General features: G+C 42.6%; 1 protein-coding gene across 12 annotated transcripts in view; it reads left to right on the top strand.

Moving 5' to 3' along the window:
- Positions 1–15,711, top strand: part of myt1lb (myelin transcription factor 1-like, b) — a 131,566-nt gene that overhangs the window by 36,132 nt on the left and 79,723 nt on the right. The window contains exon 1 of one of the 12 annotated variants that reach the window (XM_077537942.1): positions 3,063–3,209. The exons of the other annotated variants lie outside the window; for them this stretch is intronic. The gene's annotated coding sequence lies outside the window, so the exon portion shown is untranslated. Of the gene's footprint in view, positions 1–3,062; positions 3,210–15,711 lie in introns of those variants that run through there. 12 annotated transcript variants of the gene reach the window in all.

The raw sequence follows: 15,711 nt of genomic DNA, 5'->3' as shown, positions 1-15,711 counted from the left end.
TGTGGAAGTTTTTAATCATGTCATTGATATGGAAGCAAAATTGATGGTCCATAATCAATAAATATCAGATTGAATTGAAGTCAATCGAATCAAATTGAAAATATTGAAATCGAATCCAACTCTTGTGAAATGAAATTGAATCAATTGAGGAAATTAGAATTGATACCCAGTCCGAATAAAAAAAAAATAATAATAAAAAAAATAATAATAATTAATTAAAAAAAAAAAATGATTGTAAATCATTTTTGTGGCTGGATTTCCTTTTAAATAAATGGATCTAACTGCGTAGTAAAAATACACTTAGTGCATCTGTTTTTATTCCAAAATGTCCTTGCAAGTGACTGCCTGGATCAAACTCCAAATTTGATAAAAGGGTGAATCTGTAGGCTCTTATTATTTTGTTAGTTATTGTATTTTAATTTGACTAATGGGACTTTAGCTCCGAGAAGGATGTCAATGTGCGAATGGAAGCACGGAGGATGTTTTCCATGACGACAAGATGAGATCCGAGAGAGAAAGTTTTGCGTTTTGCTGCAGGCTGCAAAGCTGCTCCAAATGTCCATCTGCCGGGTTCACAATCCACCTGAGCCTGCTCACACATGTGCAGATTCACACACGCCGACACGCGCACACACACGCAACACACACACGCACCCCCGCACATACAGCTGCACCCATGTTACCATATACCAGTGCTTCTCAAATAGTGAGGCCCCCCCCCCCCCATCAAGGGGGGCGCGTTTGACCTCGGTGAACATGCTTTTTTATTTTTTTTTATTTTTATTTAATTTTTTTACTGTCCTAGAATAAAGTGCAATTGCACCTCCATTACCTTAGGGGGCAGTGGCGCTCTCATTATTGGCAGTGTGCGCATGCGTGCTTGCACACAAAAAGAAAAAGAAAAAAAATCAACACAAATTATTTTATTTATTTTTGTTTTGCAGGTTAAAGTTTTTTTTTTTTAATATTGTGCTAATTAATAAGAGTTAATGTTGGTGATCAAATTGAATGCATTATTATATATCGATTTTATGTAATTGTATTTTTCCGTATCATATGGTTTGACATGGTCAGTCAAAAAATTGTTTATAGTTTAATTAAGGATTTAATTTTATTGTTTAATTTCAGCTGCACTTTAAATCTTTTCTATTACAGTTAATAAAGTTATTCTTTGTAAGTTGGTCCATATTTCTTTCTTTCTTTCTTTTTTATTCTCTTATACGTTAGTACGGATACAGTGTTATGCAGAGGTGTGCTTATAACAATTTTATAGACAAATGATACTATTTATAGTCACGTTGATGTTTTCTTCTTACTGGTGGGGGCATGACAGAAAATAATTGAGAAGCTATTAAATCTTAAAATGACTTTTCATCAATTTCGATTATACGAGCAACCTGTAAGAAGATTTCCGAAACATAATTGCCACAATCTGCTTTCTAATTTGAGCTGCATCGAGACCTCTGTTCCGTTTCACAGCCATTTGCATAAAAAAACAAAAAAAAACATGCCACCTTTCCTCGAGCTGTCACCTCGCTGGGGCTGCAATATGCAGGGCGATCGCAACCTAACAAGTTTGCTGACAAGCGTCCAAAAAATGCACATATACATATTTCGCAACAGGTGTTACGGAATGCAAAGTATGTGGGGAGGAAACGATGTCTGCGCTCAACCTAAACAAACAGTACAGTATGCACTGCAGTACGTGTTCGCAAAATTGCATTTACACGCAATTTGGTTTTGCCCAGTCGAGACTTACAGATGTCATGATTAGGGGGTGTTAAAAAAAAATCGATTCGCAATATATCGCGATGCTACATCGCGCAATTCTCGAATCGATTCAATAGGCGGCTGAATCGATTTTTAAACTTCCATTTTTAACTCATTCACTCGCCCCCATTTTCACATTTCGCAGTCCCGTTCGCTCCCGACTGTTTTACTGGATTTTGACTGATTTTGCAAGGCCCACAAATATTGAGTTCTGGAAGCTATCAAAAGAAAGATTAAAGTCTCTTCTTTCATCAGGGAAAAAAAAGTATATTTCTGTTTCCGTTCTGCAGCAATTAACATTAGAAGAGAGCTAAGTTTCATCAGTTTTCACAAATCGATTTAAAATTGTAAGTAATTGAGCTTTTTTTTCTAGATGGCCCTGGTTTGATCTCCGTTGCTCTGCTGCCACCTGCTGGCCGTTTGTGTAATAACTACCATTTCTGGAACCGTTCTTTGCAGTTGAGAGGCTGCATCAAAGCCTTCTGTATGCTCTAGCATAAAAAACGTATAAATACGTCTTTGGGACACTTAGAGCATTAAAAAACGTATTTACACGTTATTGGGAGCAAATGAGTTCATGGAAAAATATTCAACAAAGCGTCTTACTTCGGGTTAGGGTTCACACCTTCAGCGTGGAAGAATGTTATATGAACGGAACATTAAGCCTGAATATTTAATTTTAATGCTGTTCAAACATGAAACCGATTACAACCTGTATAAAACAAAAGTTTCAGATAAATCAATAATAGATTTTCATACCAATCTTACACTCGACGAGTTTACTGATTAGTATTTTCTAAATCAATCGACTGAAATCAGTAAACAATTACTGTTGATATGCTGAAATCAGAAGATTTGGACCAGCCATCCATCCGTCCATTTTCGGAACCGCTTGTTGCTCACAAGGGTCGCGGGGGGTGCTGGAGCCTATCTCAGCTGGCTATGGGCAGTAGGCGGGAGAACACCCCGGACTGGTTGCCAGCCAATCACAGGGCAGGATTCGGACCATTTAAATAAAAAAAAAAAAATGGCTCCAAACAATTACGCGATTATGAAAATAGTTGTCGATTAATTTGATAATGGATTATTCATTTTGACAGCTCAAATCCTCTGACGTTTGATTTGTATCTATTCTATGATGCAGTTATTTTTGGTGCCACAAGATACGCGCGACTGTGCCGAGACTTGTGAGTGACTAATTCGCGTTTGTGTGATCAACAGCGGTGCGGCGCCTCCCCACACGAAGACACTCGCGTGTGCGCGTGCGTGCTTATTTGAAATGGTTGCAATTTGGAGGGTGCTCAATTTTACCTTTCGAGCGTGTGCGCGCGCGCGCGCGCGCGTCAGAGAAAAGAGAGATGGCGTGTGTGTACAGTTATCTGGGTGTTCTCTCTTTCTCAGTCTCTCATCCTTTCTGGCTCGCCCCCCTGCAGTGATCAGTGAGTGTTTTTTCTGTGGCGTGTGCGCCTGCATTTGTGTGTGTGTGTGTGTAATGACGATGACGCTTGTGGGTTTGCGTGCCTCCGTGTTGTGTTTGTGCCGGCTTCATTGCCTATGCTGACATACAGCATTGAAAGTTGTGGGTACCTTTGCGCGTGCGCGAGCCTCCGTTGTCGTGCCTGGGTAAAGCCTCGGGACAAATGGGGTCATGTGACAGGCAGCAACCCTCCCTATCTATCTGCAGCCTGCATCATTTGGTATTCCGGGTCGACACTGGCAGCGATGTGGGTGGGGGACAAGAAAAGGAAGAGGGAAATATATGAGTGCAAAACCGGGAGCCTTATATTTATGAAGATGTGTTTTCTGAAAAGAATACGCAAAAACAGGAATGAGTTGATTCCAACTGCTGCTTCGTGTTCCTTGCGAGCTGTCTGTTATGCTTCACGATGTGCAGACAAAGTAGTGTAAACAATTAGTGCTTCTTCTGGTCACAAAAAGAACGACAATACAGACACGGCAATCTGTTCGAGAATAGTGATTCGTTCATAAAGAACGAATCTTTTCGGTGAACGTGAGTGAACGGCTCGCTTCTTGAAGTGATTCGTTCTTTTTCTCAGTTCGTTGGCGAGCAGCCACACTCATGCCGTCAGTCTCGGCGAACGACCAATCAGCAGCTAGCGTCAGACGTGGGCGGGATTTGACTCCACATACAGACTCGCTGTTGGTGTTCGGGAACGAGTCACTGGGGACGCTTCCCGTTCGCGAAGACATGAACGGGTCAGTGTAGTGAACGTGTTGCCGTTTCCGGTTCAGGAACGATTCAGTGAATTAGCGTGTTGCCATTTCCGGTTTGCAAATGAGTCAGTGAGTGAACGAGTCAGTGAGTGAACGAGTCAGTGAGTGAACGTGTTGCCGTTTCCGGTTCAGGAACGATTCAGTGAATGAGCGTGTTGCCATTTCCGGTTCGCGAACGAGTCAGTGAGTGAACGAGTCAGTGAGTGAACGAGTCAGTGAGTGAACGAGTCAGTGAGTGAACGTGTTGCCGTTTCCGGTTCAGGAACGATTCAGTGAATGAGCGTGTTGCCATTTCCGGTTCGCGAACGAGTCAGTGAGTGAACGAGTCAGTGAGTGAACATTTTGCCGTTTCCGGTTCAGGAACGATTCAGTGAGTGAACGAGTTGCCATTTCCGGTTTGCAAATGATTCAGTGAATGAGCGTGTTGCCATTTCCGGTTCGCGAACGAGTCAGTGAGTGAACGAGCTACCTCCATTCCCGTTTGCGTACGATTCAATAAGTGGACGTCCTGCCATACCAGTTCAGTGAGTGAGTGTAGTCTTGCCACGAGCGGTTCACGATTTGCCAAGGAAGGAACTACTCACGGAAACGCCACTACTTCCGTACTTCAATGAACTGATTCTAGTGATTCAGTTCACCGAAAAGAACCGTAAATCTAGAATCGTATAGAGTCGTCGTCTTGTTAACTGAAGCAACACGAGCGTTTCCACAATTGAAGATATTTTCTGAACGTGTATTCATCTTCCTTCGGAGCACAACTTTATTATTCACACTATCTCAACCACCCACCACCACTTCTGAAGTCAATGAGAACGAGCGAGTGAGAGAAAAAAAAAAAAGTCGAGTTATGGGATGGGAGAAACCCAAGGAGAGGAGAACAATGGATCTCAGTGCATTTACACGTGGGTGCTGTTTGACCACGCACACGAGCAACTTCTTATAAATGCTGCATCAGTAATCGGGAGATTCATGGTCAACTGAGTCAGAGGCACCATGCGTGTTTTATATATATATATATATATATATATATATATATATATATATATATATATATATATATATATATATATATATATTGAATCCATCACAGTGGGCAAAAATGAGTCAAGGCGCCTACATATCGTCTCGCTGCTACACGACATGCGTGAGCATCACAGAGTGTCTTTGAACATGCGACTTCTGACAGGCTGCCAGCTGGGCAGTCAGCCTCACCAGTGACTTCAATGCAAATGGTTCAACGCGTTTTGTTGCACCGCATAGCTGGACTGAATGCGCTATGCTGTCACAGAGGAAAAAAAAAAAAAAAAAAAAGTCACAATCCTGTTACGATAAACCGAAAGTTCCGAATGTAACGACGGTTCTATGATTTCCGAACCAGCGCCATCATTGCTTGTCACTTAAAACTAGGGCTGGGCAATAAATTGAATTCATTCGATACATCGTCATTTTAAAAAATTGAATCGTTGAAAAATCGTGAAATCGAATTTTGTCTTCTGGATGATTAAAAGATGTTGTTCTTATGTTCTGTTACTTCCAAATGCTTTTATGTGATGTAATTTTGTGTTAAAAGTGATCTAGAATTAGTAGACGCTACGTTTTGCACAGGAATTAATTTTGAATAAATGAACCCTTTAAGTAAACGTTTGTTGGATTCATTAGGTTAAAATCGATTAAAATTGTAATCATCCTGAATGACTGCAAAAATGGAGATTTTATTCAGTTTTATGAAAGAAAAATATGCTGGATCGTATACATCATAGCAAAATTGAAAGTCAGGGCCAAACCTTACGAAAGGTTTGCGTGACTTTTTCGCGGCACTAACTCGTATAAATGAAGCGATCCGAAAGTATCCAATTCACAAAGCACATTATAAGGCGCACCTCCAATGAATGACATATTTTCAAACTTTTTCCATATAAGGCGCTACAGTAGAGGCTGGGGTTACGTTATGCATCCATTAGATGGTGCTGCGCTAAAGGGAACGTCAACAAAACAGTCAGATAGGTCCGTCAAACTTTATGAATAGATTACAAACCAACTTTCTGACAACTCCAAAATGAATAAGCTGTTTTGTTATTTTCTCTGAGCTAAAGTATTAGCATTAGCTAGCGATCCAAATGGCGGGATCTTCTGCGCATGCGCGTCACCGATCGTGCAGGGTCGCCGACAGCGTTTTGAGAGCGAGACCTGTTGCGGCTCAATATTGATCCATATATAAGACTTTATTTTTTTGCAGCCCTTTAGGATTTGTAACGTGATCAAGCTTGTCGTGTGGTCTTCTACATGGAAAGTTGTCATGTGGCTTTTCCAAGTCAGGCCTCTGTAACCTTCCTGTTGTGTTTGCTGCTGGGGAGAAGTCACCCCCCCCCCCCCCCCCCCCTCTCTGATTCATAAACACGCACGCACACACACGTGCTATGTTGCTCGCTTTATTCCCTTATCAGGCTTGTGAAGCGAATGAAGGTTTCCCAGTCTGATCATCAGCTGCACATACACATGCTGACACACTCTCACACACCTTTTTTTTTTCTTTTTTTTTTGCACACGCAGAGCAGCGGGAAAGCGAGAGAGAGAGAAAAAGGGCGACTCGTCAAGTAATTAAGACCCCGGCCGTCCCTTGGAAATTAAAGGAATGGTCCTTTGCGCTTCTCTCACTCCGTTTCCCTTCGTGCCGGTCTGATTGCTGTCTGGCTTCTCTGCTCACCTGAGTATTCCGCGACGTCTCCCCGGCAGCCGACTAACGCTGCATTGTGCTGCCGATTACCCCACTGTGGGTAATTGCAGCCATGTTTCACTCTTTGTCATTTCTCCTCACTTCCTATCCCAAAAGGGGGAGGCGGCAAAAAGAAGAAGAAGAAGAAGAAGAAGAAGAAGAAGAAGAAGAAGAAGGGGAGGCGTTTTGCTCGATTTACACGCGTGCGTGTTTTTAAAACAGCCATGTTAGCCCTCCGCCAAGTGATATAAGGTGTGTTTCCATTCCCCTTTTTTTCGCCAAAATAAAAGCGATATTTTACTATTTTGATAAAGTACAATTTCGAATTGTCGTTGTTTCGCTTAAGTCCCGCCTCGCGAGATCTCGCTGTTCCGTATGATGTTTACGGTAGACGGACGCCCGGTGTAGTTATATTACTTTTAAAAAAAACAAAAAAAACACTCACCCCTCATCGGGCGGTTTCGGCCATTTAGTGTTGGTGTTGTTGTGTGCGTCCGTCGGCAGTCGGCAAGCAGTTCCGACACGAAAGCGAGTGGCCCCGTACTTCCTACTTCCTGTAATGCCTAAAATGTTGTTGCCATGCAGAAGCTGGGTAAAAAGGCGGGTTATACAATTTGTTAAAAGTTTGATGTTTTCTGGCGTCCTCCCCGCTAAATTATCCAGATATGACAGGACACGATTTCAAGCTCTCCTCGAAGGAGGCTCGCTCGATTACACCTTTCTCTCTTTTACGCTCGTGACGTGCAGTCGCCGATACAAATCACTTCGGCATGTAAAACTAAAATACAAAACCGAAATGAATCATTCTCAAAACAAATAGTAATTGCAAGTTTAATAAAAATACACGTAAACAACGTGTTCCAGTCCTTTCCGCCGTGACCGAAAAGTGTTTCCATTATGCTGCGTTCTCACCAAAAGCGACGGGTGGCGATTCGGCGGCGCGTTTGCATCGTAGTCAATGGAGTCGGCGCGCAACGGAACGAATTGCATCTGAAATAGCATCTGTGTTACTGTGTAAGAATTCAGTAACACAGATGCTATTTGTTAGCCCATCAATGGCATTTTGCATTGTTAGCATTAGGCTAAACGGTTTGCGCGGGGCGGCGCGGAGGACGCGTTTCGCGCGTTGGGACGCGGTGCGCGGCAGCGAAAATCCGCACATTCGCGCCGAAAATCCGCATATTCGTCAAAGTTCAAAAAATGGAACTTTTTCCGCGTTTGGCCTGGCGGTAGCCAATCGGCTTCGAGTACGAGCAACGTCACACACAGCGTCCTCTCTATTGTCACCCCGAGCGCAACGACACGAGCAGCCGTGACAGAATGATGATCAAGTAAACGCTGGTAAGTCTGTTAACTTGCTTTTGAACTGTACCGAGTTAGCAGCAGTGCTTATTATTGATGCCAAAGCTATTTTCCGCCCGATTGCCACTACAAAAAACGAAGGTGCTATCACGTACCTCAAAAGAGGAGAAAATCGTGCCACGGCTGTTTAGTCACAGGAAAGAGGTGAAAGTAGTTGGCGGTGCTCACTTTTTGTTGACTCGCTAAAAGTGCTCCACTTCCTTGTTCACCAATGGACACGCCCCCAACGCGACGGTGAGCACGAAAGCGCGAATGAGCGGCAACCGTTCCAAAAAGTGTTTCAGTTCGCCTTTTCGGATTTGGTGGGAACGTAGTATGACACTTTTGCGAAATACTTCTTTTTCGACACGTCTCAAAAACCACCTCGTGAGAGCGCAAAAACTTTTTTGCCATATTTGAGAGGGTTTTTTTTTTTGTTTCCATTACCAGCGTACTTTTGCGCAAAACTGAGGGGAATGGCAACGCACTTCCACTTGAGTTTGCTCCGCTGCGGTATCGTGTTGCATTACAGATGAGTTCACTTGTGTCAAGCCGCAGACAAGGACGCCATGTTTACGTGTCACGGCAGTCCAGTCCAGCAGGTCAAGAATACCTTCGTCAGTTGCGCCTCTCACTTCCTTTTGAATAGAAGAGCGGGTCAGAACGTGGCTTTTACCATTGCCTCACTCTCCGTTATTGATCAGAGCAGGGAGGTCATAAAGAGGCGGTCCACTTCAGTACCTGACAGCTTCTTTCACCTCCGCGTCTCCGAGAGCGTATTGTGTGCAGGCGCATTCTGTGCTAACAAAGAATCCCCTTCTCAGTTACGTTCCGAGATTGCTTGATTGAAAAAGTGCTTTTAGATCTCTCTGTCGGTTCATCAGAGGGCTAGCTTGAATTTAAGCTGGTAAAATGGGGACTTTGGAGAGCAATAATAAATGCGCTGCTCATCCTCTGAATGAACCCGAGCTGGACTACCTTTCCGCGGCGCAAGCTCGTTAGAAAAAAACGTGTGGCCCAGAAAAGGAAAATCAAAAGGACTGAACATTTGTGATGACATTCAAAGAAACAACTTAAACCGACTCACTTGATCTTGGAAGCAGTCCATATAAATTCTCTTGGGGTTTAGCGTACTAGTAACGCACGACATCATACAGAGACAATGTGTCTCCAATAGTTTGTTGACTTCCACATATGCATACCGTTTTACAAGTATGTCAAATTAATAATTCAATAAAAGTCATTCAAGGGTTGAGGAACGAAGTGACAACCTTCAGCGTCTGAGACGGCCGGTCTACTACCCGAGCTACAGAGTTCCTGCCGTGTAAATATTTAGCCTACTCTTAAAATGGAGTCTATTTGGTCCCACTCTTAAATAGAGTCAAATTTAATCGACAACATTTACTGTGTACCACTTATCAGCTGTCATGTCACAGGGGCAGCAGTATTAGCAGGGAAACCCAGACTTCCCCAGCCACTTCTTGGCACTCGTCGGAATACGGCGTTCCCAGGCTAGCTAGGAGACAAATTCTTGCCAACATGTACTAATAATGATGTTAATGTGGAAATATCACAGAGTTGTGGGTTCGCATTCTGGGCAGATTTATATACCGTATTTTTCAGATTATAAATCGCAGTTTTTTTTTTTTTTTTCATACTTTGGCCAGGGGTGCGACTTATGTGTGAAATGAACACATGATTATATCATTTCACATGTTATTTTCACACTAAACCGCAAGAGGGCGCTGTAGCCTGTGTTGATAAGTTCAACATTGCATCGTCGACCTCCCGAGTTGGGGGAGTTGTTTAAAAGTGACACCGAGGATGAAGATTTCATTGTATTTTGTGATTTGGAGTGAAACTGATAGTTTGGTAAACTTGTTAGCATGTTCTTTATGCTAGAGTTACATGAATAACTTGTAGTGATGGGAACATCATTCACCCACGGAACGTTCCGGGTGGGAAGGTTTCGTTATGTGGAAAAGGGGAGTTAGCCTGTTAGCTTCTAGCTGAGTGGGGAGTTGCTGTTAAGACCTCAGAAGCTGATGTCAATAAAACGCCAGCCTTTGGCTCCGCCTCCGACTCCCGTCACTGCTCGCTACAAACTCTTAATATGTTACGTCGTTACTGACATTTGCAGGCATGTCAGTCATGTAACGTTAGTATACCGTACACTTATTCAGCCTGTTGTTCTCTCTTTTATTTTTATTTTTATTAAATTGCCTTTCTATGTTTTTGGTGTTGGATTTTACCAAATAAATTTCACCCCAAAATGCGACTTATACTCCACTGCGACTAATATATGTTTTTCCTTCTTAATGATGCATTTTTTGGCTGGTTCGATTTATAATCCGTAGCGCCGTATAATCCGAAAAATACGGTAATTACATGCACCCAATTCTTGAAGATTTTGCTTTGAATAGATGTCATGATTCTGCAAACCCAAAGTTGTCTTCATGCTGGTTTGTTGTTGTTGCTTTCTGCTGAATCATTATTTGTACAGTAGGAATCACTTCATTTCCAGACTGTCCCTGTGGTGGGATTTCTGAGTCAACACTCGGAGAGGCGAGATCGCCCCAAAATAGGCAAAGGATGAATCACAATACGGATTTGACCTTTCCTCGGTCCAGCTTCTGCTTTTTCCACTATTCGGAGACCACGTTTGGGTTGAAGCTTGCGTGTGATTTTATGCTTTTGTCTCTTGTCTCAGTGGTCAAGTTATCGATTGAAAACAGAACAGTGTGAAGACAAAAAACATAACGGTGCCCATAAAGAGAATCAGGTGGTCCGAACTCTAATGATGTTACTGGATTTGCACGCAGGGACATGCTATAAATCAGGGGGGTGCAAACTTTTTCATGTGAGGGCCACATGCAGAAAATCAGAAGGACGCAAGGGCCACATCATGTTATGAAGAGAAATTGCGTTTAGTCCTAAAAATTATCCAAATAATTTATTTGTGCTTTTGCATATTTAGAAAAATGCTACAGTATATAAACCAATTTATTTGCAATATGGCAGTAGGCTTATTATAGTTTGGAATTTTTCATTCGAGTTATGTGTTAGTTTTTATTAGTTCTTTTAAAAAAAAAAAGCTTAGTTTTAGTTTAGTTAGTTAGTTTCAGTATTAGTATTATTTAAAAAAAAAAATCTGTATTACTTATGCGCAATATTTAAAAAAAAACGCAACGTCATCTGAACGTGCTTTTCTATTGGCTGCTGCTAGATGACGTCATTTCTGTGTGACTTTCAAACGTCATTATTCCGGTTTATATCAAAATAAATCTACTAAAAATCGCATTTCAAATCATCCGCAAAGGCTCATGCATTCAATTAACGACCAAAGACTAAAACAAAGGACATTTTTTGCTCTAATTAGAGTTAGTTTTGTAAACATAAAATGTAGTTTCAGTTAGTTTTCGTTTTTTTTAAAAAGCATTTCCGTTTTTATTTTATTGCGGTAACAATATATATTTTTTTAATTTTAGTTTTAGTTAACTAAAATAACCTTTAACAGCACCAGTTTTTCGATACCCTCCCTTCTTACTTTGACCATCTCCAAACATTTTTCTTTTGTTGATTTTATTTGAACTCGGTCAAATGCCATTTTTAGCATATGTCGCGGGCCACTGAAAAATGTACGGCGGGCCGCAAATGGCCCCCCGGGCCGTAGTTTGGACACCGGTGCTATAAAACGCTTTAACGCGTATTTGTCCGCCCTCTTTTGGTCTTCGTCTCGGGACCGACAAGCACGCAAGTCAGCAGATCTTTGATATGCAACCCAGAGATACGCCAGCCTGACCCTCGACTTGGCCGGAAATCCATCAAACACGTGGAAAGTGCTCGTGAAAATTGCTCGTTTCATGTGGAACACGATGACGTTCAGGAGGAGAACTCGTTTCTGAGCGTGTGCGCGACGAGAACACCGGATATAGAACAGAGACGGGAGATTTCATCTCCTCTGTGCCTGTATACATATCTGCTCGAATGTAGGTCAGGCGAGCTCCAGTCTCGATCAGAGCACTGGGAGACGAGCTTTGGTTGTGCGCGTGCGCGTGCGTATCCCCGAACGCCAATAAAGCATTCCCGCCTGCCCCATCGTCCTCAAGTGGCGTCCGTGCCTTTTATTTCAATAATGGGTATGATTTTCTGTGAGTTTGTGCGTCGGGGGTGTTTTAAACTCCCGTCATGTACAATATGTGTCACCGGAAACGTGACGGCGTACGTCACATCGTCTCCGCGCACGTTCAAAAGGCTTTTTTCATTGTTGTGTTCGTGCAAGACGGAGCAGCCGAGTCTTTCCCGGCGCCTTTCTTGGCTTTGATAGATCGACGAGGCCGGTGAAGGGCAGACATGGTGCTCCTCGTTCTTCCAGGAACACATTCACACTTGTGTACAATCCTGCAACAAAAGGGAGCGGATGTGAATAGCTTTGTCTGTACTGTATGTCTGCGTGTGTGTTTGCAGAATTGCCGGTGTGTGTGTGTGTGTCTTCTCTGTGGGTGTGCCCCCATTGCAGTTGGAGGTCTATTATTCCCTCTCTGTGCTGTGCCTGTCGCTGTCCTTGGTTCTGAAACTAGCACACAGGCGCCTCAACTCCATGACCAGAATGCAACTTCCGCATATTGCGCACAAGCCGCAGCAGGTTGGATTGTTTCCATTTCCATTGTCTTTCCTTTCAATCGCTCTTCTTTTGTCCAAAGCCCCCACACTCTTTTTTTTTCCCTTTCATTTCACACGGGCACGCAAAAAAACACCAGGGGAATGTGGGATGTGTCCTGATTAAGAGTCAGAGAGCTGTGATTTGTCATCAGCCCCCACATGAAGACCTTCATCAGAGGACAGAGCCAACACTCACACCCTGATTATAATGGCCGAGAGGCCAGGATGCCTGTGCCGTGTGAGAGAGGGAGGGAGAGTGCTGCAAACGTGCACGTATAAGCCACAGATGGAACCGTTTGGACTAAAGTATTGGGACACCAAGGGGTATATTCGCGAAAGAATGCGCTGGCGTCCGGTAATAGCCGAAATATTGCACCACAAATTCACCCGCACACATTTTATTTTATTTTTTTAAACAAAATATAGGAAAATTGCTACACTGAGACACGTGCCATGTTGCGTTTATCAATAAATAAATGTTGACATTCTTCCTCTGCTTTCATTTTTCTTAGCAAGACGCAGTGGCCAATCAACTGATGAGCTATTTTTGCATTAATTTAAGGCAATTAACTTCAAAGACGCTGCTGGTTCTTATTTTTTAGGTACAATGCAAGCCGCAAAGGCAAACGTGAACTGCCGATTTTAAGTTAACGAGCAATATCGATTCTGACGCCTGCGTATTGATACGTGTATTGTGATGAGGCCCGCAACGATATATTGCCGCATCGATTTTTTGAGCACAGTCTGCACCCAGTTACCCGCCTATTCACTAAGGATATTGCTCCAATCATATACCGGCGCAAACACGGCCACAAAAGTGACAGCTTGGAGCAAATTTGCACCTGATTTACCACACATGGCAATGGATTTGCGCCAACAACATGCTTGTTATAGTAACAGTTGCCAGAAAGATGACATCATCAGAAAGCGAAGTTGGACCGAGAGGAAGCGTTTAGAGCGCCATTAAGCAGAGAGGACGACGATGACGTCATTCATTCAAAAAACACAAATTATTGGTGAGATTGTTTTTAAAAATATATTTTCAGACATTGGCGTGGGCGTACAGTATGCATCTGGCACGTAAGAATGATCGTAAAATGCCTCCTCGCCATTGCCGATCAGCCCGGGTTACGTTATGTGTCCTAAACCAACATAGAAAAATGCCCCCCCCCCCCCCCCCCCCCCCCCCCCCCCCTCTCTCTGATGATGTTGTGCACTGCTGTCACGATCCCGGGATCGAGGTTGCGGCAGGTTAATACATGCTTTCCCAAAACTTTACAAACTACACGTGGCTATCCGCGCTGGCGTTGGTGAATTAGACGATGCATATCAATGAGTGTCATTGCTATTTGAATTTGGCTTTGTAACGTGTCAATTACGTGTACATTTAATTGTGTAAATTACTTGAGAGCGTCAGTAGAAATGAAAAGTAAAACTACCCATAGTCCATGTTTGTCCATCTTTGCACGGGTGGCTTAGTTTGGCTGCAGGTTATATAGGCCGTAACAGGAAGTAAATAAAACTCAGTTAAATTAGTGTTGTTGTTTTTTAAATCACTTTTAATAATTAAAATGAATCTCCAGAGTTAACGCTTTAAATTTGACAGCTCTAATGTAAAATATCGGGATACGTATCTCCTTGAAGACCATATATTGGGATAGATATGCATCTGATCATGATCCCTGTTATCATAATACGCGTTGCGTCGTGAGGTCGTTGGCAATATCCAGCACGCATCTGGCAATTTGGAGGCAAAAGGTAGAATAGATTTTAGACTCGTGAAAACCAGGTATAAGTGGTGGCGTAGGTGGTTTCGCGACTTTGGTGAATTTGATCAAGGAGCAGGTAGACAGATTCTGATCAGATTCTGATTACTGCGGATGAACGAATGAGGGGAGCCGCTTCGATTGGCTGCGCGTCGGCTGGTTTCCATTCCACAGCAGCACAAAAGGCAAATACTCAATCTGCGCTAGTCAAGCGAGATACCAAAAGAACTTCATCCACGTGCACAATTAGACTGGCTTTTTACGAGACTTCATGGGCATGAAAATAGGACTGGAGAGGTCGTCTATGTTGGACAACTGGACCTCAACTCAACTCAACTTTATTTATAAAGCGCTTTGAGAACAGGTGTTGCTGTATACAAAGTGCTGTACATAAAACATCAGGTTTGCAGTAAACAAGAACACATTTTGAAGTGCAAATACAGGTTGTTGTTTTTTTGTTTTTTTTATACAAGTAAATACATTTTACATCAGTGAATAAATAAGAAGTAGTGAATAAATATCTGCTCTAGTTCATCTCAAACCAGTTCAGGTCATGGATTTGAGTTCTTCACAGTAACAAAAAAAAACAAAAAACAAAAAAAGTGCTCCCACAAAGCAGGAAACTTAATATTGTGCAACATGTTGATTCATTAATTTTAGCATCTATTATTTTTTGCAAGCAAATAAATACGCTAACAATGTGACAATCTTCTTGTATAGTTGTTTCACGTGTTGGCTTGATTCATAAAAAGTCACATTATTTTTATTTATTTATTTATTTTTTTGTGACGAAAATCAGAAATGTGACCCCCTGCTGGTCCAAAGTAAAGTCCACTTAAGCATGTAACTGCCAGCACTCTTTTTACATAATACACAACCGCCACTCACTGCTTGCCCACAGTCGTGTTTGTCCCAAAGGACCAATGATTGTTTTCTTTCGATTTTGCTGCGAAGGGCGCGTGTAACGACCATTCCGCATCTTCCAAATGTGTCTGTAATTTGTTTGTCTGCGCAACATCTGCGTTCCCTCAATACATTCTTTCAATTAGCGGCATCTGACACAAGGAGACAGACAGGCAAAGCGGCGTCTGAGCGACACATCTGTAGCCTTTTCCTATCTCGGTCTTCATTTCCTGGTATCACATTTGACCTTTTTTTTTTTTTTTTTGACACTCCCTCCCCATTTCCTCTCCTTCTGTAACTTTTGCGACGGATGGCGAGCCG

This window comes from Festucalex cinctus, chromosome 12 (genome assembly GCF_051991245.1).
Source record: "Festucalex cinctus isolate MCC-2025b chromosome 12, RoL_Fcin_1.0, whole genome shotgun sequence".
NCBI classification, from domain to species: domain Eukaryota; kingdom Metazoa; phylum Chordata; class Actinopteri; order Syngnathiformes; family Syngnathidae; genus Festucalex; species Festucalex cinctus.
Note: the sequence above shows the minus strand (reverse complement) of the source record. Positions and strands in the feature narration are given on the sequence as shown.